Source organism: Parus major, chromosome 7, assembly GCF_001522545.3.
Source record: "Parus major isolate Abel chromosome 7, Parus_major1.1, whole genome shotgun sequence".
Taxonomy (NCBI): Eukaryota; Metazoa; Chordata; class Aves; order Passeriformes; family Paridae; genus Parus; species Parus major.
In genome coordinates this window covers 4,630,219-4,652,492 of record NC_031776.1, presented here as the reverse complement: position 1 = coordinate 4,652,492, position 22,274 = coordinate 4,630,219, and the positions used below count along the sequence as shown (strand labels likewise).

At 41.2% G+C, this 22,274-nt stretch overlaps 1 protein-coding gene across 39 annotated transcripts in view; it reads left to right on the top strand.

The window, feature by feature from the left end:
- The window catches only part of MAP2 (microtubule associated protein 2), a 173,211-nt gene that overhangs the window by 45,915 nt on the left and 105,022 nt on the right, over positions 1 to 22,274 (top strand). The gene's annotated exons all lie outside the window — the stretch shown is intronic.

The window sequence follows — 22,274 nt, the reverse complement described above, 5'->3', positions numbered from 1 at the left end:
AGTTATTTTTGATGTGTAAGCATATGCTCTAGGTAACTAATTAGTCCTTTTAGTTGCAGCCACCAAAGGGTGAGATACAAACCCGAATGCCTATTGTCTTGTGTTAGTATAGTGAGGGTGCAACCTGTCTCCTGTCATACCACGTTTGGGCTCGTCCTAATACTGATTTTAGCATCAGCAAGGACAGGGTTAAGCTGGCAGCCTGTTCCAAGCAGGTACAATCTCTCTCAGGATGCAGCTCTAGCAGCTCAGGTTCCAGCAGCCTGTCAGGGCTGGGTGAGCATCTGTCTGATGGCTTTTTGACATACTACTGGCACTTCAGAAATTATGTCTGCATATCAAAAGGAGGAAAACAAGCTGGGGTTTTTTTTTGACAATGTCATTGCTAATTCCCAGGAGTAGCTGTTGATTGTCCTCTTTAAGCCCTTGCCCCTGTAAAGAAAAGAGGGAGATAAAATGTTACAGAATAAAATCTCTAAGTTACTTTGTATTGGACTTCTAGGTGTGTCAGGTAGCTAAGGAATACAGATTTCATTGATTTGCAGTGAGGACTGTGCTTTAAAAAAAGAAAATAAAAAATTAATCTAGGCAGGATTGAAAATCTGTTCCCTTTCACTTTAATGGAGAGAGGAAAAGGTGTATCCATCTTGAATTAACTTCTCAGGTACCAGTTCTCACCCAACACCTATCAAACCTGACTTTATGATGTTCTTCTCTATTATGGTACCCTACAGATGGTCATACTTCTTAGGTCTGCATTCAGACCTGGAGGGAATATGTGCAATCACAATATGCATGTGTCTTTAGTTTGAAGGTTTAAGGGGCCTTTTCAAAACCTGAAAAAAAGCCCACAGAGGTTTTTTTTTCTGGAAAGGTGGTTGTGTTTCACTCTTTGAGAAAGCCTAGGCTCCTGAAATGGCCAGTGTGGCTCCCCAGACAGGCAGGAGTCCCAATCCAGAACCGGGGCACTGGCAAAGGTGTGGGCCACTGCTAACAGCAAAGCATGCCACAGAAAGGTAATGAATAATCAATTATCATTGAAATTAATTTCTGTGACTGGTTGATAAATGCTGTTTCCTGAGGAAAAGCATTGTGAATTTTTCCAGATATTCTCTCTCCTGTTTTCTTACGTACAATTCTCTTTGTTTTCCTCTTCTACACATCCTTCCTTTCTCTTGGCCCTTTTAGTTTTCCTGTCTTTGGTAGAAGGCTTTTTTACCTGGCTGAATAAAATTCTTGTAAGGAATTCTTTACCTGCTAGTTTATCTTAGCTGCTTTTAATAGTTTCCTCCTGGTATCCGTTATCACTAGACTCGTGGAAATAGAAAAGCCTGTAGTAAATAGTGTTTAAAATGCTTTAATTTGTGAAAAATGCATTCAACTATTTGATTTTAGCTAAGAGAAAATCCTTTCTTTTCCCTCCACTTTGAATTTCACTTCCATTGTTCAAGGCAACAAGCCTAACGGCAGTCTCATTCTGATTTCATTAATGTTTTGCAAACTCTGTCTCAAAGACTAATATTGCTTGCTGGCTTGATGTCAGAATCCAAGGTTTTGCTGCAGCATTGGAGAAAGGGAAAGGAAGGATCTCTCACAAATAGAAATTATACCATTGTAAGCAGGCAAGTAGAACTGCCTAGTTTTTATAGTATAGGTGGGTAAAGAGTCCAATTTCTTGACAATGTGATCTGTTCAGATCCCAGCAGGTTTTTACCTGCTATGGAAATGTCTCTTATCTCCTGTACACAACATCTTATCAATCCTCTATGGTATCCTAAAAACAAAGGAAGGGCATCAGCTATTTGTTATTAAATCAGAGCTAGTAGAGACTGGATTTTTTACTATATATAAAAATACATATATATTTCTTGTACTTCTGATTTAGTAGTCATTTTGTCCTCCTTTTATCTGGGCTTTTAAGATTCATTCTACAAATCAGGTTACAAAGAAGAAAGTGAGATGTTATACTGGCAAAAATGGAAATTATTTTAAACAATATCATTTTCTTGACTAGGAGGTAAGGTGCACTTTGGCTGGAAGAAGAGAATTCTAGATTGACAGGACTTTAAAAATCCTGTGGCCACAGGGGTAACATGAGCTGGCTTGGAATATGAAAAGAAAACCATTTTGTTAGCTGGTACAAAAAGGCGACAGAAGCCAGAGTGTGCAGCGGCAGTGAGGTGTGCTGGATTACAGTTTGTGGACTCTGAGGATGACGTGATGTTTGGCACTCACCTTCAATTAAATATATGATGATATGGTGACCAAATGCACCAAAGGCATCCAGGAGGAGCACATGGTGTCAGCCCATCCCCAGAACTCTGCTGCAGGAGTGAACTTGGGCCTCCATGTCTGCCCCTGCCCTGAGATTGTCAGCTGGTTTTGAACCCCACTCGTAAAGGGGAGGTAAGGACACCATTTGCTTGATGACTGTTCTAGACTGGGTCTCAGCATCCTTAGATTGTTTCAATCAGCAGGGTTAATGTTGTCTTGTCCTATGATTACATGAAACAAGTAGTGGTTTGAGCATTGGAATGAATGGTGCTGGCTTTGATTTATGACTTGTGCTTGAGGAACAATTTTCAGTGATGAATTTCCTGCTGTTTTACTTATTAGAAAGACTGTCACCTAGGCAAATGGTTTGGTGGCAAATATTATGGCTTTTCTTTCAGCTGAAATGTGAGCAGGGTCACTTTCAGGGTCTGCTTTTTCTCCTTGAATGTTGATTTTCATGAGACTTGCAGGAAGGCAGTTACCTCTGTAACAAAACAGGCTGAAATTGGTCAAGGGACTCAAAAGTTACAAACTGCAGAGAACATAATCTACAAAAAACTTTGTGACTGCGACTGGAGCTAATATATTCTGATGAAAGCTCTTTCATATGCATTTGCATCTTGTGTCCTCTCCTCCTGTGCCAAAGCTTCCACTATTCCAGTTTCTGTGTGGCCGTGTGCTGCCAGTTGGGCAAGGACACTGCGTGCTCTAGAGCTGCTCTGACTGCTGACACTGGCCACTGTGTGCATGTGCTGCTTGTCTGGAAGGTCAGAGACAGTGAGTGCTGAGGTTATGGCAGTGCTTTCTTCATTTAAAGGAAAAATTCCAATTGAATTTTGGTTTTAATTTCTAGGAAGAAAAGTTTCTGTCCCTAATTCTCTGCTGAGCTACATTTAAATATTAAAAGCTAGGGGTAATTAGACAGCAGAAGTTTGGTTTAGTAATGGGTAACCTGTCAAGAAGGCAACCATTAAAGCACAAGAATCCAATGGAGGATGAACTGGACCAAGAGCTGTGCTGACATGGCCTCAGCTGGAGGAAGGTGCACATGATTAGGTGCAGGACTCTGGTTCCTGTGAACAGCTGTAAACTGCCAGGTTAATTCCTGAAAATTTGTGTCCTCTTTCTCTTCATTATTTTCTTTGTCTCTGAAACAAAGAAATGCTAGTGGATTTCTGAGGAGAAGTATTCATCAGCTTAGCAAAATGATTGAGATCCTTAATTACAGGGAGCTGTGGAATTTGATCAGAGTCTTAGGATGGTGGATTTTGTCTTTGCTGCAGGAGCAAAGGTGTTTGTGGTATTACTGCAGTAGCAGTAACAATAAAAAGGTTAAAATACATTTACTAAGGCTTGATTTCTCCCAGCTTCATCCATCAACTTAACTCTTCCTTCTTCTTTGCTGTATTGAATTACATTGTGATCATAGAGGTCAGTGATGACATTTAAGATGTTAATGAATAAATAGTAATCTATTAATCTGTCCCATTTCATAGAAAAGAATGTCTGTTTCCTGATGGACACTGAGCTGGCACACCAAAGCTGTGAAAGGCAGAGTCTGTGTTGCCAATAGCATGCTAAGAAAAAACCTCTATAGCAGCAGTGCTGCTGACTCATGCTTTACAACCCTGGAACATTCCCTGAAAGGCTGGAGGTGCAGATTAACTTCCTTTCCCCATCCTGGTCAGGGGACAATTAATTTCATTATTTGCCACCAAGTGAAGCCTCTAGATAGTTCTGCACTGCTGCTGTTTTCACTGACCTTTTATGGAGTGCATTAGCATGGAGCTTGCGAGAAATCATGGGCAATTTATTTTAATACATTGGGTGTCAGTCGGTGCTAAATCACAGAAGCTATTTACATTTATTTTCTGAGTCATTACAGTTCTTGTGATAAGGTGAGTTTTTCACTGTATATGGTTAGTAAACTGCATTTATTTCTAATTTTTTTTCGTATTTGGTGTGTATATTTTGCTTAAAAATGCAAAAGTATACCTTAATTGGCTAAAATTGGCTAAAAGAAAATGAATCATATGTTAGGAGGTGCCTTTCTTTGCCTTTTCCTTGTCAGGGGGAAGGGGTTCATGACTGCTGGAGACAGGACTAGAGAGCAGTGGGGGAAAGAGCAGAGGTGTGTGTTAAGTGACAGGATACAAGTCTCTGTCTCATCCAGTTGCCTCTGTCTCTGTGGTTCCCAAGCTGCTTCCTTCCACATGCCCCAAGGGACCTGAGCACTCTTGCTGCTCCTCAGCATGGCAGCATTTGAAATTGAGAAACTTGATCTTATGGTAGAATTCATAGCCCTGAATTTGGCTGGGGAGAAGAAGATACATGGGACAGCTCTGGGGACTTGCACATCCTCCAACATCTCTTTCAGGTGTTTGAGGTACAGCTGTGGAAACAAGGTCACAACACATCTCTGTGGAAAGTTCCTTGACAAATCACTGCCAGCTGCAAGTACAGGGCAGCACAGTCCCCGAGCACAGGTAGTACAGCAGAGAGGAGGTTCTGCTGAAGTGGTGTCTCATTTTTGCTCTGGAGAAAGCCCCTAGTTCTTCCTGCTCTGTAGTGCCAGGAGCACTGTTCACCTGCCCATCCTGGGCTGTAGTGGTGCTCAGTGTGCTCTCAGGCCCTACTTCAGCTTCTGGCAGCACTGCACAGGCAAGGGACTGCTGCTCTCTTGCATCTGTATTCTACATCTCTGAGCACTGGGAGGGTTATTATTGGCATTTCTGAGCTGATAATTTGCAGTACAAGATGTCAATGGAGTTGATTTGGAGTTTCACAGGCTTGGAACCCTTTCCAGGAGGATTTTCTACACCCACATCCCCCTCCTCACCGCTGTTTTTTAAAATACTCGAGGCTGAGGTGTCATGGAGAAGGGGCAGCAGATGTGCACAACACAGGGCTATCACAACCTGGAGATTGATCAGGCTCTGCCTTTGGGCAGTCTGGCCCTGGAAACCAGCCTGCCCTGCTGGGATTCAGCTTTGCTGCATCGTTCTTCCCTGAGCACACCAGAGGAGAAACTTACTTTAGCTCCAGTTGCCTTTGTCTCTGCAATCAGAGACATAAAAACCCTGTCTGCAGTCATAGTCTACCTAAAGTTGTCTCTGGCAGGGGTTAGAGAAGGGACAAATCCATTAACATTTCATAATTTAGGACAGAACTATGCTTTAGGACTTCCACAGCTGCAGCAATTTAATGGAAATCTGTTTAAGGGTGGCTGGTACATGGAACTGGCTGGGTTGGATTCTAGTGTTTGAATGGGCATATCGTTATTGTGGTGAAGTCCTGTTGTTTTCAGTGTTGTTGTCCTGTAACTTTTACCTCAGACTGATATTCACAGATTGAGAAAAGCCTAGAGTACACCTTTTTTGTGCTCTGTCATTTCTCATTTTGTGTGTCTGTAGGAAATACAAGGTGTTTAATCTTACTTAGCATATTGAACGGAGGGAACAAGAGCAGCAGGGTGTGTTGAATGGAGCTGGTTCTGCTCCTGGGCATTTGTGGATGTCTTTAGGTGGGAAGGTCTTATTGGTTTTTATTTTTGTGTTTCTTTGGCACTTTCATTACACTTTTATTGTAAAAGAAACCCAAAAAACCAAAAACTTTTTTTGTTGTTATTGTTCTTCATATGTTAAAGGTTAATCTGAGCCCAGCAGACTTAACTATTCAGCCATGGTGAATAGCTTTGAAAAATATTTATGATTTTACCCCTAAAATATCTGTCATTAACAGTGGAGAAAAGTAGTGAGTTGTACAAAAGGGGATACAGTAAATCATTGCATTTGTGTCCACATGTTCACCTACATTTTTTTAGTGTTTAGCCTGTGTAATAATGCTGTTGTGACTTATAAAATTCTTTTCTGCAGTATCCAAATGACCATGAGAAATACCAAAACAAACTCTTCTTTCTAATATCAATGAAGGAGTGCTGGAGTTAGAAATATTTTTATGAGATCTGTTGCAGTAAAATACTGTGACCACTGTAACCAAATATGAATTTATTCAGTGTGTATATATGTGCATAATCAAATATAATATAGAAATATATATAAAACCATGGTGTCAGGAGGGAAATAAAACAGTGTAACTTCTTTCACTCATCCAGAATTTTACTCAGTTTTTAAAACCCCGGTGTTTAGGATGTTTTAGGGTGGGTTTCTTTTTTTAACTTTCTACATCTGTCAGAGAGAAGATGGTTGTTTCTATCTTGTCAGGCAGAAAGGTTATGTAGGTGTTCTGAAATATTGTTGCTGAGCTAAAATTGATAAAATCATTTTAAAAATACTCTTACTGGGCCTAGTGGAATTGACTGTTGACTTGAAAAACCTTAGACAAGGCTTGCAGTGAAGGATAATCCCAGATGTGAGCATCTCCTGTCCATATATATTTCTGTTTGAATAGTTTACTAAATATAATGAAAGGCCCAAAATCTTCATGTGTATTCTGTCAAAAATATATTACCACCTGTTATGAACAGGTTTAAACCCAGAAGAGCAAAGAAAGCTAAGTCTCTGTGTAAAGAACAGAAAGAACTTTGGAAGTTCAAAATACTCCCAAAATCAGCATTAAAACCAAACAAGATTAAATGGTAAAGCCAAAATTTTATATATTTTTATATATTTTCCCCTCCATGCTTTATGCCAGTTTTGCCTTTCTTTTTATGGGCCTGAAGGTGGGCTGCTCAAAGTCCAATACTGCGTGTAGTTTTCAGGTGTTAAAGAGTGATTATGATAAGTGGACATAATGACAAAGCACTTTTTGAAGCCTTTCTCTTATTATTTCTCTTACTATTAGGCTCTTACACCACTTTTGGGTTAATGTTATGGTGCTAATATGCTTTCTTGCAGTTTTGCTCCTTTCCTCTTTAATCAAGAGAAAGAAATAGTTGTATAATAAACCGTGTTGTGAGAAAGTCATATATTATGACAAAGCTTAAAAAGCCTTTTGAGGATTTACAGCCATGAGTGTTTATGAGAACTGAACTAATTTTAATTTCCCAGCAATCCTGCTTGCAGAGATCATTGGGAGTCAGGTATCTATAAAATGAAGAAGTGCAAGATGAAGTCAGTGAGGTGGGAAGCAGGGACCCTCAGCTCCTGCAGGGAAGCTGTAGCTGCTGAAATGTAGCCATGCCAGAAATGCTGACTGCTAGGGCTGTGGTTGATGGGCTGCCTGCCAGCACAAAGGCAGTGCCACTGTCTCTGCAGGTTTGCTGTATGAAGGTTAAGGACTAAGGACTGAAGTAATCCTTACAATATTAAAATCCCCAGTCTTGCAGTGTCTGTAGGGGAAGGGCCCGCCAGACATCACAGAAACTTGCTGAGATGTCTCTGACTGCATGTCTCTCACCAGCCCCTCCAATGTGTCCACTGCACTTTTTTGGTTGTCTCTGGCTGTTTGTCAGGCTCATCAGCAGCTTTTGCTTTTGGTAAAATGCTCCCTCACAGCAGAAATTAGCCTTGGATCTGAGCCCCTTGGCTACTTAGCGGAATTAAGTCTTTCACTGATCCACATCATTCAATATTTACTGCAGCCCACTGGTTCTGGCTACCTCAGCTGACACTGGTTTTCTGGTCCTTTAGCCCTGTATCTGTCACTGATTCTGTCTGTGCAGAAAGTTTGTATCCCTGAAGCAAAATGGGCATTTTTGGCTTTGGCCCTCTGCTGTCCACGGCAGCTTGTCTCAGACCCCCAGTGACACTCTGGGCTTGCCAGGCTGCCTGCCACATTTCCAACACAATGTGCCCCTGTCTTTCCCAGAGCTGTGCTGTTTTGTCCCTGGGTCTGAAGCAAGGCTCAGAGGCGTAGCTTATCACTGCTGGGCAGGAGCATCTGTCCCAGGCTCTGCTTATGTCGTGCTTGATGGAGAGAATGGCTGAATTGCTAAATGAAAGCATGGAAGGGACCCCCATGACCTCTGCACCTGTTTTAGGTTAGAGGGCTCCATGGGACAAGAGCCAGCCTTTGAATCATCATGTCTAGAGCTGGGCTGGGCATAGGAAAACTACTTATCTCTTTAAATAGACTTGATGGCTATTGTGTGGCTGCCATCTGTCCTATTTTACACATGGTAACTTTGTTTTATTATCATCTTTAACCATATCTTACTAGGTCTCTAAACTGCTGGTCAGTCTGCATTCATTATTGAATAAAGAGGCTGCCACTTTTTTTTAGCAGAAAATAATCTTACTACAATAGTGGTAAATGAGTCTTTTCCCCCTGTTTTGTCGTGAGTGCCTTTCTGCACAAGAAATGTGATTGATAGCAGGGACCTCACTGCAGCATTTATCATCCTGATTAATCACAGCACTTTAATAGGGTGCTTTGCTTTAAACAGAAGGCAGTGGCCATCTAAGCAATAGCTGGAGCATTAAGCACCAAAAGCCAAAATGCATGTTATGATTTTTATTTTTTATTTTTAATATTAGGAGGGGTTAAAAAATAGCAGACTTTCAAGGAGAACAAGCATTGGGTGTGGAGGATGCTTCAGGGAACTCTGTAAAAAGTTTGTTAGCAAGAGTTAAGAGGTTTGAAGGAGTTTTCAAGTGGGCTAACAGTAATAAAAATACAGAGCAAATGTGTAATGCATTGTAGACATTGTTTGTTGTGCCAATTCTTATCCCAGTCCGTCTGCTTACCTCCTGTCAGGAGATGGTAGTGATTCATATGCTGATGCTTGGTTCCACTGTCCACATGGCAGTAGGGAGCAGACTGAAGGTCTGGATACCTCTGGACCACCTCTGGATCCAGTTACATGCAACAGCTGCAGGAGATTTGCAGCACTGCATGTGAGTGGGAATAGGAATCACTCTGCAATTCATGATTTATTGATCTGTTCTTTCCAAGTGTTCTCAACATCAACAGTGAAGACTTTTTAAAAGGTAGCAAATACTGAAGTGCTCTAGAGACATTCTTCCCTCTGGTAACCTGTCATTAGAGTTTTAATACTTGCAAGAAAGCAGGAATTTTCTGGAAGATTTCTGGAGGTGTTTGCTGTCCTCAGACAGAGGTTAAGCCCAGGCAAGTTTAGGGTTCCCCTGTTGCTCTTACTGTGTTCTCTTACTGTTGTGTTCCTGGGGGCTGCAGAGTTGTGCAGAGACAATTGAATTGTCTTTGGGTGCTTAACACTGTCATTTTCCAGAGCACATCTGGGAACTAAAAATTGAATGGCGTCTTAGCTCTTTCTGTAGCAAGATCCTACACGCATTTCTGTGCTGACAGGGTGAGAGGGAGGGGCGAGTCCTCCAGGATGTGAAATATGACAACACTCTCAGGACCTTGTTGCCATTACCAGAGGTGAAAGTTGGGAGGTGGGTGGTACATGAATGAATTAATAGACAATTGAATTTTAAGGTCTTTTAAGAAGTGTACTGGTATCTTTTTTCCCATTCCTAGTCTCTGCCCCATTGATACCTGTTGAGCTTCTACAAAAAGTTTGAAGTGCCCAAGTAAGCACTGCATGAATCCATTCTTAATAGATCCTAAAAGGGTTATCTTTATGGAGTGCTGTGCCTGGGCTGTTGAGTCAGTGGTGGTGGTAGCTGACAATATCAGCAAGGGGATGACCAAGTGAATATTTCCTTTTGGGTGCTTCTGGTCACAGCTACTTTGTGTCAGGGCTCCCTTGCTGCTTGGAGGGGAAGCATCTATCTGCAAAACTTAATCTAAAACTTGAAAAAAAGCCCACCTAATCAAACAAAAAGGAAAGTGGCAGAGGAGGAAGGGGAATAGAAAGATTCTATTCTGTTTTAAATTCCTGTTGAGACTGGCCCCCTGTGTGGCTTTGGTTCTGTTGCAGTGAGTAACAAATTTGTAGAAAATGAACCTTTATTCCTCCTGCCCTAACCACCCTGAGCACTGTTTGCATTTAGGATGGGAGGAGAAAGAACTGGGGGGTTGCATTGTCACTTAAGTAAAACTGAGGAGTTTGTAGTTAGCCATTGTAAAAGAAAACATAAATAACTGTGGATGGTTAGACACACTGAATAAAATAAATTGAGAGTTAGGAAGCTGGTGTGGGGACATTGACACACAACACAATTGCACTTATGAAAATATATTACTTCACTCGCTGTGATTTTTAAGTTCAGAGCAATGGAACAACTGCAGCCCTTAAAGGGTAAAAAAAATAGATTGGAGCAAATAGGCACCCTCAGGTTAAAGCCTTGACCCTCCAGCATGTTGTAGTGTATATGTAAAATGTATGGGTTGGGAAGACAGCTGTTCCCATAGCTTGCAGCACGTTTGTGTGGGAGCCTGCTGCAATATCTCTTTGGTGGCTGCAGAAATAGGCACAATTGCATGTTTATTGAATACTTCTTGGGTTGTCTTACCTATAGGGTTTTCCCCACTTTAGTGTTTCAGTTTTGGTTTGTATTTTTAGGCTCCAGTCATGCAACTGGTGGTCCTCATGTACCTGAAGTTGCAGTTTCTGGCAGGGGGAAGAGGAGAAGGTTGGAGATGAAGAGCCAGTCCATAGACTTTAAGCAGTTCATGTGATGGGGCAGCTCTACAGTGCTTGAGTTCTCTAGAAGCTGGTAGACAAAATTGTTTGCACAAGGACAGTTTTCTCCTAGATCTTCCACTGATTTCTCTGTAATTTGGGATGAGTAATTTAATTCCTGCTCTCACACCAGACAACATTACTTCTTCTTACCTAGAAAACACGTGGAAAACATGTTTCTGGAGGCCATGAGGTAGATACCTAAACTATAGGAATTAGTATAGTTATCTAAAGCCTGTACATATCTTATATTCACTTGAAACTGGGGTGACTAGGTCAGTCACTTGTCAGGAATGGACCTAGATCATGCAAAAGGATTCACAAGATGAAGGCATTGCTGTTAGAGTATGCTGTGGATGGGGTATGTGCAAAGAGCTGAATGACAGTGCTTTGTTTTTTGCAGCAAACAAAACCCTGTGGTCTGTAGCATGGCAGGGCACTAGCCTAGCCTTTGCTTGTATAAGCAGAAATGGCAAATGCTTTTATTTTGTATTTTAAACACCAGAAATGAAAATTTTAACTGCTTAAAAGTCCTGATAGACAAAACTTGCTGTTAGGGCCTAAGGTTCCCTGTATAGCAGATGTTATATGAAACTCTTGCAGGTACCTGTTTGATTATGCCAAGATAGAGCTATCAGAAGACCTGGATTTAGTTGTTTCCTGGCCTAAAAAAGACCCAGTTGTTGACACTGAAGGCCACAAAAAGAGAAATGCTCCTGGACTCGGGGCAATGAACTTTCCATTACTTTTCTCTACACTCCATCAGAAAGCTGAGATCTAACAACTGATCTTAGTGCTTTAAAATAGTAACTTCACCTTCCCCTTTCTCGAACCATCTAATCTTTCCATAAACTTGTGTGTTTGTGTGCAGTCAGCTCTTAAAGGCTTGTCTGCATGCAAAACCTGTACCATTTGACCCATAGGTGTATTAAGGGGCTGTGGATAATTAAACAAGTGTGCACTTTATTTGTTGTACACCAAGAAAGAGTGAACTTTTCTTCACTCTGGGACCACATCCCTTCTGAGTCAATCTGGCTCTTAGGCCTGTAGAGATTTTGATGTTATGTGACACCCTTGTGGTATCATATCACTTGGATACGATGGTTTATGTGGTTTCAGGTTTGACATATGAGTTCCCTTTTGGGAAAGAACTCACTCCCTGGCAAAGGGGTAGGGACTGGAGGTGGTATTCATAGTGGAAAATTCTCAGCTACAATTGTCTCTGCACAGCAGCATCCAGGATGGAAGCAGATGCTTTCTGTGAGGATGTATCCCACCACCCCACTGTGTCTCTTCAGCTGATTGCTGTCATTGCACTGTGCACCACAGCTGTAAATCAACTTGGGATGGACTTCTGAATCCACCTCTCGGGTCCTAAACACTCTTGATATACCAGAATGATCCTTCTGACCACCCTTTTCTTAAGGGCAGGGGAACTCAGGATTGTATAAAACAGATTCTCCCCCTTTTCTCTCTGTGTTACTTGTCAGAAGTGTGTTATACTGTCAAGAGAACGTGGTTCAAAGTCTGCTGAAACTCAGCTGAAAACTTTCATCAGCTTCAAGGGGTTTTGAATTGGTCCCCTAAGGACCTGCTTTGATCAGTAAAGAGTGCACTAGGCAAATTTGAGATGAGAAGGGCTGCTCTTGCTAGCGGGGTCTTTTCTGCTGAGGTTTGCAGGTGAAGACAGTGGCTCTTAGGGTTCCCTCCCACTGCTAAGGGAAGGAGAGGCAGGCTGACTCCAGAGCACAAGGCAGCTGGGGAGAAAGGCATGGCAGATGCCAGCTCAAACAACATTCAGAGTGACTTGTACAAAGTGGAGCTTAGATGGCATGACCTACTTGACTTAGAACACCACCTCAACTGCAGTCAGTCTTGTTCAGGGAGAACATGGAGTAAACATGCATTTTTTAACAGGTGACAGGTGAGATAAAGATGAGGAGAGTTTATTGGAATTGTCACCACAGAGTCTTTTGCCAGAGGCTGGCATTATGCTGAGAAGTGACATTAATAATGTTTGCAGGGTGGGACAATCTATTGTTTAATATTAACAACTAAAATTCACCTTCTAATTATTCACTTAAATTGAGATGGGGGAGCTTTGTCTTGCTTTAGTTTCCAAACTGCCATTTCCTCCATAATGCTCATGACTGCCACAGATAGTACTGTAATACAACCCTTATATCTCAAAAGCTGTCAGCATTTTGCTGGGGATGTCTGTTCATTGGTTGATCATCTTCAGTGGAGTAAATTAGCATAATGATCCAACTATTAATTAGCTAAGGTATAGCTAAGGTACAGTTGGGTGTGAATGTATATTGATGATGGAGTGTGTGCTCTATGTATACAAATTAAAGCACTTTAATTCACATGTTTACATCATTATAACAAATACTTAGATAGTAATTGTGGTGGACCTGGCTGAATGTTAAAGCTAAGAATGGTGGGGGAAAATACAAAAGAAAGCCCTTTAAAATAAATTGCTACTTACAAGTGGTTTAATAGCAACACATGGCTGTGTGGGCTCAACCCTAAAACTTAAATTTACACTGAAATGCTTTCATTTTTCTATTCAAACAAATTTCTATGGTTTTATTGACTGGTTGCAAATAGTACATTAAAGCATATGCAGTTGAAATGGTATAGACTTTGGGGATGGCTTTTAGCTTCCTTGTGTGTGTTTCAGTATTTTGTAACATGTTAGAAATGATTATTTGCCATTTGGCATATGTGCCATTGATCAGCTTTTCAATTGTTGAGGGAAGGCTAAAAATTGGGCACAAGTTTTGAGCTCATGGCATTTGTAGGGATGCCACAGTGAATATCTCCCCTTTCACTTCTTTGTGAGCTTCTTTAGCTATTGCCAGTTGAGAATGGTTTCCTGTTAAACTCCCTGTGTCACTTTTGGAGATGATTTTCTGTGAGTTGTTGGTACTTCTAACAATCCACAGGAAAGAGTAATGTTATGGAAAAGACGGAAAAGACTTCTAGTGGGGGATGCACATCTCATTTTCAGAGTTGAAGCCATAGGTGGCCTATAAAGTCAGTTACTGTTTGTGTACACATGTGCTGCAGTAGAACATTCCTTCTGTGCCCTGGTAGCTCTTAGTTTATCACCTCTGGAAGTCAAAACACATGCTAGCCCTCATAATACAAGATTTTGCTTCTTGTGTAGTGTAGTTCAGTTTTTAGTTCCATTAATAAAATATCTTTTGCAAGTTGTTTTTTTTCTTCCCTTTTTTTCCCTGTAACTGGCAAGTTTAGGGTGGATTGTTTATTTTAACTATTTACCTTATTTTTCTTAGGAATAACAAGATTGGAACAAGTAATTCACAACATTCAGTTTATCCAAAGGAATAGGTCCCCTCTTCAAGCACCTCAAGGCATCTAAGCACCCATTAGTCTCTTGGCATTAAATAGCCTTGTGGAGTAGTGTTAGTGAGACTGCTACTCCATAGGCTGTTAACAACTGAAAAGAGCTGAAGGAAATTTATTACAAGTGCACATATAAATACAGTAAAATGTTTTGTAGTATTATTTTTCTTGCTTTAGACAGTTACCCTCATACCAAGAATGTTCTTGGTCTTTATTTTGGCATTTCTTCGTTTCACTTTTTTTGAGGTTTGGGCTAATTGGTTAAATCCTCTTGATCTGTTCAAGCTGTTACTGGTGAAGTGATGAGTAAAGTATACCATCTCATATATCCATCTGAATTGAAAATACCCTGGCTAACTTTACAGAGTGAGCCATTGAGATACTAGAACGTGGCAAAATTTTATTCACTAGTTACTGATACATAAGGGGTTGTTTTCACCCAACTGCCTGGCTGCCAAGTAAAGGTTGTGTGACAGCAGGAGAATATAGCCTAATTGAGGCAAATTGATTATTTATTTTGTGACACTGAGCACATATACTGGGTTACAGGGGATTAATTCTGTCTTTGGTTTCACAGACTTTATGGCCCCACTGTCACACATGTTCAGGATGAGTTGTATCCGTATTTACTTCTGGTGGAGCCTGTTGCTGGGACACCATATGTCTCTAGAGAATTCAGACACACATTTTAGGTAATGTTATATTGGTGGCAGCTTCTCCTCTCTAATACCTCTATTTTTTCCCTGACTGAAGAGCACCATGTTGTAGTTCTGCCTTTTTAAGTCAGTTAATCATTGGTAGGAGGCCTTTGAACTTCTCTGTCTCAACCTTGATTCTTGTCTCCCAATATCCCCATCATTAAATTGGGATGTGGCACAGCTTGGAGCACATACCTGTGTGCCCTTTGGCCAAAAGAGGGAAGACTTCAGGTTCCCTCAAGCAATTTTGGGTTAATGCCACCATGACTGGGGTCTTCCATAAAAGACCATGACAGTCAATAAGGACAGAAAAATACAGCTTAAAAAAATATGCTCAGCCAAGAGGCAATTCATTTGAAAAACTGATTTAATTAGTTTGTAGGGGTGAGCTACTTCACATGGCATATGTTTTCTGGGAAATGGTCCAGCTCAGTATTAAGAGGCTACAAGAAAATTGTCACTAAACATGTGGATGCAAGGGGCTTGAAGCAATGAAACCTTAATAAAGGCCAATAATATCTGATTTACCTCAAGGAGGCTCAGTTCAGGTGTTTTTTAGTTTCCAGTTCTGACTTGTTCTGTTGCCTTAAACAAGTACTGTATTGATGATCAAATTTTGAGTTCTACCTAAATTAGCTTATGCTTTAAGGCCACACTTTCATCTGATAGAGTCTAAAATTGTCCTATTTAGGTCACTGTGCTTGTTTTGAGCTGAGCCAAGCCAAGCCTGGTAACAGTATACCTCATTAGGAAGAGATAGAACTCTGGCCAGGTGAGCATAGAGAGTTGCAAGTGATAGGTGTAGTTTTTGTTAATAAGGTACAGTTGTATTCTTCTATATCCAGTGATGCCATCACTGGATAGGGAACCATCCTTTCTTTGGAAGATCAAACCCAGTCCTGTTCCCATAGTCTTAGAGCCTCTTCCCCAAAATACACTCAGAACTGAAGAGACCATCTCCCAAAGGAGGGAGTATGTGTACAAGGTTTATATCACCTGACATTCTCCCTCCTTAACCATTTGGGGCCTCATGCAGCAGGAAAGAAAAACACAGCACGTCATGGGCAGTCTGATGAGGCAGTAGGTGAGCTTTTGTTTTGGTGGAGAAGGAGCTGTTCAGTGAAATGCCTTAGTGTGTGCCCAGAAGGAAAGGCAGAATAAGGAGTGGCTGTCCATTCGTAAAAGGTACCTTGAATTTCCAGTCAGTGTTCTCTGATCAATATGGAGCTGAAGAGCGTCCTTCAGCATCTGAAAAGAGAAGTGGACTAGGAGCCAGACAAAGCTCCCTGCCACTCCATTGCTCATTTCCTGTTTTCATGTATTTCTCCAATTCCTACAAAACCCAGAGAAATCTGTTTCTTAATGCCTTAGAATAAGAAGCATCAAAGCACTGGGATTTCTTAGTTTGCATCCAAAATACCACATCTTCTAATCATCTCAGAGCAGCAGACATGAAAGCTTCTTCCAGAGAGATGTCACAAAGGTCACATGTTTTCCTTTGAATAATGAGCGGTGTTTTTAAAGGAGCTTAAGATAAACTTCAGGCCCATGGCCCATATGATTTGTTTGCTGCATATAAAGACTTAGCTAAGCAGGAGCAATGATTCTGTCACTAGAACTTGGATTGAAACTCCAAAGATCTTGCATGTGCTTTCCTGATATACCATAGAGCCCGTGCATGCTTTCAGGCAAGGCATTTTATCTTACTTAGCCTCAATTCATAATCTTAAAAAAAAAAAAAATTGGCACAATAGCACAATACAACACAGTTCTTAACTATTTTTGAAAATTATTCTGCATAACATCCTCAAAAATCAGAGGCAGGGAGCAGGCAATAGTGGAACAGCTGGGGAATGGGAATCAGGTTATGGGAGAGCAAACATAGATAACTTCCCTGTTGTATAGTTTGCATCTGAACCATATTGTGCACTGATGCTGAAGGACAAGTTGTTTGATTACTACAGAGAGACTCTGCATCATAAATACAGGTACATAGGAACAACAGAGGTTTCCTTATCTCTCTTCTGTTTGTCTGTATTGGGATATAAACTGTTCAAGGATTGATGTCTTTTCTCAGTAAGGGCACTGCCTACTTCTAAGGGCTCCCACTGTTGGCCACGGCCTACATGTGTTAAGGATGTACTTGGCATTTGGGTATAAACTAGAAATAAGAAGAATCAGATCCTACAAGGTTGTTGGTGCTTGCTGTGCTGATTAGAACCATAGAATCACAGAGCTATTTGGGTTGGAAAGGACCTTAAAGACTGAACTGAAGAAGTTCCAGCTCCCTCTGCCATGGGCAGGGGTATCTTCTGCTAGACCAGGCTGTTCCAAATCCTGTCCAACCTGGCCTGGAACTCTTCCAGGGATGGAGCATCAACAACTTCTCTGGACAACTTATTCTAGTGCCCCACCACCTGTCCAGTAAAGAAAATTTCCCTGATATCCAGTCTAAACCTGCTCTCTGTCAGTGTCAAGCCATTCCCCCTTTTCTGGTACTCCATGGTCTAACAGGTAGTCTTTCATGTTGGATCCCTTCAGGTACTGCAGTTAGGTGATCCCAAAGCCTTCTCTTTTTGAGACTGAACAATCCATATTCTTTCAGCCTTTCCTCACAGGAGAGGTGCTCCAGCCCTCTAATCAACTTGGTGTCTCTTCTCTGGTCTTGCTCCAACGTTTTAGAGCTGATCAAGCTGTGGGATACAGAATTCAAAGGAGTCTGCTGAAAAAATGAAGTTTTTCAGGTCCTGTGGTTTGAAGGAAAACCTTTTTCTCAGAGTTTGGGTGCCTCAGTCCCTGGGCCTGAGGTCCAAAAAGACAGCTAGAAACAGGTGAGTCGGTTTGGCTTCGTAAGGTTCATGAGAGGGCTCATCCCATAAGAGAGATGGTTCTCAGCCTGAGCTCAGTCTGCATGGGGCTGTATGAACTGACTCCAGCAGTGTATGTCTCTGTGCTCTCAACAGAGGGGATCCACACTGTAGGATCTGGCAGCCACTGTCTGGCTGATTTGTTGCTGGAATCTGGTGGTACCTTCCATGTGTGCAGGAAAACCTGCCTCCTTCAGCTCTGGGAGGGTATGGATCCTTCTGCCTTTGCACAACCATGGAAGTTTGCTGTTCCTCTTGGCTGAGAAGGTTTGGATACCTCACACACCTTCCTTATGTTTCTCTAACACAGAAATTTGCCCTCAGCAGAGCTCCTTGCCTGACAGGTGCTCACCCAGGAGCAATCCCTGGACTTTGGAATGAGAACTGCAAGTGTTGTCACATCCTCCTGCATGTGATGTAAAGCACAACAGCTCTGGAGCTGAAAGTAAAACCTGTACTTCTGGCATCATGTTAAGAAGTGCGATCATCCTCATCTTTTAAGGCGATTTATTATGTCTTCACATTTATGGAAATAATTTTGAACTATAGGGTGGGATTATAAATTGTAATAGTTTCAAAATAGAAAGCATGAATTTTGTTAGCAAATGCATCAATGCAGAAATTGAGATTCTCCTTATTGTGTTTTTCATTGCTGTCCACAAATATTTTTAAACAGCTTTATATTTTAAACAGCTCTGTAATGTTGTCTCCAGATCTTGGAAACCATTTTCAAATGTGTGAATTGAAAGCGTGGATTTGAAATGTAAAAAAAAAAAAAATGTATCTTCCAGGAGGGCAGAAATGCTGGTCTCTATATAACTGAGTTTTCTTTAAGTCTTCCCACTATGTGTGACTCATCATTGTGCTAAAGTATCTCAAATCCTTTGTTGCAGAAGGTTGCAGCTCTTGTGCTCAATTGGGTTGGTAATCTTTGATTTCAGGCACTTTCCTTAATCATTATTAAGGTATTTCTGTAACAGAGCATTGTGTTTTAAGGAGGCTATTATGTGCTTCTGAGTAATGGCCTTCTGCTTTGAAAGATCCACAAGTTTTACGTGCTAGCTCTAAAAAAGAGACAAGTTTGCTATGTGAGTTAGGGAATAGAATACTTATTTTAAAAATCGTTCCAACAGGTGTTAATGGCTTTGCTGTGATGCATAAAGTCTGTAATCTTAAGGTCAAAACACTATTTTTAACTCGTTCTGTCTTCATAAAAGTGTTGCAATCAGTGCTGGCTTTTGTTGGAGAAAGCGTGGCACTGTGAGTAGCTGATGCAGCCCAGTACTTACGTAGTCTCCAGCCAGTGAAAAACAGCTTTTCACCATGTAAATCACTTCCCAAGATTGGTCCATTTAGGGTAAAATGTTATTTTAATGCATTTTGATACAATCAAAAGCATGTGGTGCTGAGAGAGAATAGTAATTTTCTTTACAGGGATTTAGTTTCAAGAAGTTAGGAATCTGTATTTGTCCAGCTTTTCTTGTTGGCTTCCACTTGCTAAGTGTTTTCAGTTACACCACACAGTTCTTCTGGGGGAACAAATAAGGAACCTTAATGCTTTTTATTGTATTACCCCATGTTTTCTCATCTCCTTAGCATTGCCTGCTTGCTTAATGAAAAGCAAATTAATGTGTAGTAGTGGAACACACTTCAGAACTGCTAATAAATGAAGGGAATTATTAGAGAAAGGGTGATAGAAAATTAGGAGGAGGAGCATTTTGGCTGGCAATATAATCTGTGCCTCCTGCTGTGCTGGCAATTAGTGTTCCTGATGAGTTTGTCTGATTTCGTCCAGTCACTGGCACTGGGATTTTGATAGGAAAGGAGATATTACAATGGGGATTTAAGAGCACACCAGGACCCTTTCAACTTCCTCCATTTTTATTTCACTGCTCCATCTTGCCCTAGTCTTATGTCACGATGTTATCAGCTGTTAATTAGCTGTGTGTTGGGAATTGTCAGTATCAAACAGGATGTGAGGCAGGCCCTGCTGGATCCCCATGGCACAGATACCTGGGATGGCTGCAGAGCCATCCTGTTCACTGGCCCATCTCAAACTTCCTGCTGGAGCCAAGGCCTTTCACATTAACTGAGTCTGACCACCTGATGCTTTGGAATTTGTAAAAAGTTGCCTTTAGATTTGCAGATCCAAAATCTGAGTGAGGTTACTGGTGAAGCAGTGAAGGGTGACACTCCCTCTGCAGCTCCAGGCTCAGCTGAACTGATTTCTTCACTTTAAAAGAGGAGGTGGGACTCATTTCTGTAGGATAATTGAGCCCTCGAGCTGCTGCAGGAACCTCAACACAGCTTCTGGCTTATAACAAAAAGTAGTTATGAGTTTGTGTTATTTTTAAGTATGTGGGGGGGAAAAAGGCACAGCAGTTCCTCCTAAACTCACAATATAGTGGTTTGTCACTTCTGTCATATTCTAGTTATTTTAAACTTTGTGGAAGATGTTGGGTATTTTATTAAAGTAAACAAAGCTATCTGAAACGAGTGCTCTAAAAGGAAAACTATTTTTCCTTTTATTTCCTATTTTTACTAAAACCCTAAGCTTCAGTAAGGACACAGATGTGTGTATTCATTATGGGCACTCTGGCCTCAGCTTGACCTCAGCCAGCCCTATTTCTTAGTAACATACATTCTGCTGAACTGGGCTTTTATGAGTTACAGCTCAAGATATTAAATATAGAACATTTGGTTTCCCAGGAACTACATCATTTTCAAATAAACAAGTTTTTGAATATATATACATTATTGGGGAGAGTCCTCACAGCAAACTCATCTCCCAGATGAAAGCCAGTCAGTTTGTTCTATCTTGTTTCTGGAGAAAGTAAGAAAGGCCTTGTTTCCCATAATTATGATACTGAAGTAGGAAGTTGAGCTTAATGGAGTCTATCTACTCAAACAGGTTTTTTAACAGAAAAATGTAATGAATCTATGTGTAAAATGCTACCTGTTTTTTTGGGAAAGGATTTGTTTCAAAAACTTCCTATTCCTGAAAATTCCTTCCCCTTTTTCTGATTTTAAAATGTATTTTGTTAGACATTTTTAAAATGGAAGAAAAAAATTCATTTTGTTTGGAATAGCTCAAATTTCTGAAGGAAAACTTGAAGAAAAAAAACAAGTATAACATAGCTGAAACATCCCATTTGACCTATTCTTAAATACTTAGGATTTTTTGATATCTTGAGCCTGGATTGACAAAACTTATAGGACCTGGCAAGGTGATCTCTGCCAGCTCTGGGCATTGATGATCAGAGCAGTACAGCACTGATCTACCCAGGGAATTCCTTCCTGGTTTAGTGCAGCCCAGTAGGGAAAAGCTAACTTGTGTTTCAAAAGCAGCATGACTGCTTTGCCTGGCCCCTGAGCCCAGCTGAAATCCTTCATTTTTCAGCAAGGCTTGTTGGGGTATGGAATCAGCTTGGGATTCTGGAGCTGCAGAGGATGCCCATGGTGTGAAGGCACTGCTCCAATAGCCATCCATGTGCCCAGCACGTGGACAAGGCCAGCCCATGGTTTTTTGGGTTTTTTTAAGAAGTAAAAGAATAATGTAATTAATAAAAAATGTGATAGGAGGAAAAAAAAGTTAACAGTAAAGAGGTTACAGGAAGACTTGTGTCTTTAGCTGTATTTATGGGCACGTTGTTTTGCTCCAGTCCTACTGCCTGCATCCTATGTGGAAAGAGCCCTGAAAATAAAATAGGATTCCTTGTAAGAGCAGACAGGCAGAATGAATTAATGACAGGATGCACTTGCCAGTGCCCACAAGCCCCAAAGCCAGCTGCTCCATGAGGCTGGCCCTTGGTTCCCATGTGTTCCAGAGATGGAATGTTAGTGCTGGTGAGCTCTGAGCCTGGCTGAGGGTGTGGGTCAGTGGCAGGAGGTCGTGTGGGAATGCATCCTGCAGAGCCTGTGCAGGATGAGCTGGGCAATGCATGTTTGTGGGGCACCAGGAGAATGGAGATTGAAAATTTCTGCCATGAGCAGGGCTCCAGACTCCTTATGAATTACATAAATGGAGGGTGACATACTTGCTGAGTATAGTGGTGTAAACTTTGTGACTAGAAATTGTTTACAGATCTGATCTCTACCCCAGCTTGAAGTTCTCTTTTAGGTCATCCCTCTGCCCAACCCAAACATTCTATTTACAAATTTATTGCCTGCATGTAGTAAGGTATCTGTGCCTGAATACTTATCAGCAAAACCCACCTGTGCTCTACTGCAAATAGACAAGGGCTTTCATCAAACTGGGACAGCAGGAGAAGAGGCTTTGCCACTATTTTCCTTGTTTCTTTATCAGATACAGAAGTCAGAACTTGGGGATTTTTATAGGTCATCCATGGACTGAGTCTCTTAAGGACTGGAAAGCTATCATACTGCAGTCTGGACAATTTTCCTACTGTCACACCTCTGTGGCTGACACGACTCTGGCACTTGTGGGACCCATGTCCCATAAGCATCAATCACTTTTAAATGAAATTGGTGTTTCTTACCAAATGCCTGATGATAGGCAAATGTCACTTGAGTTTGCTTCTCTGAAGA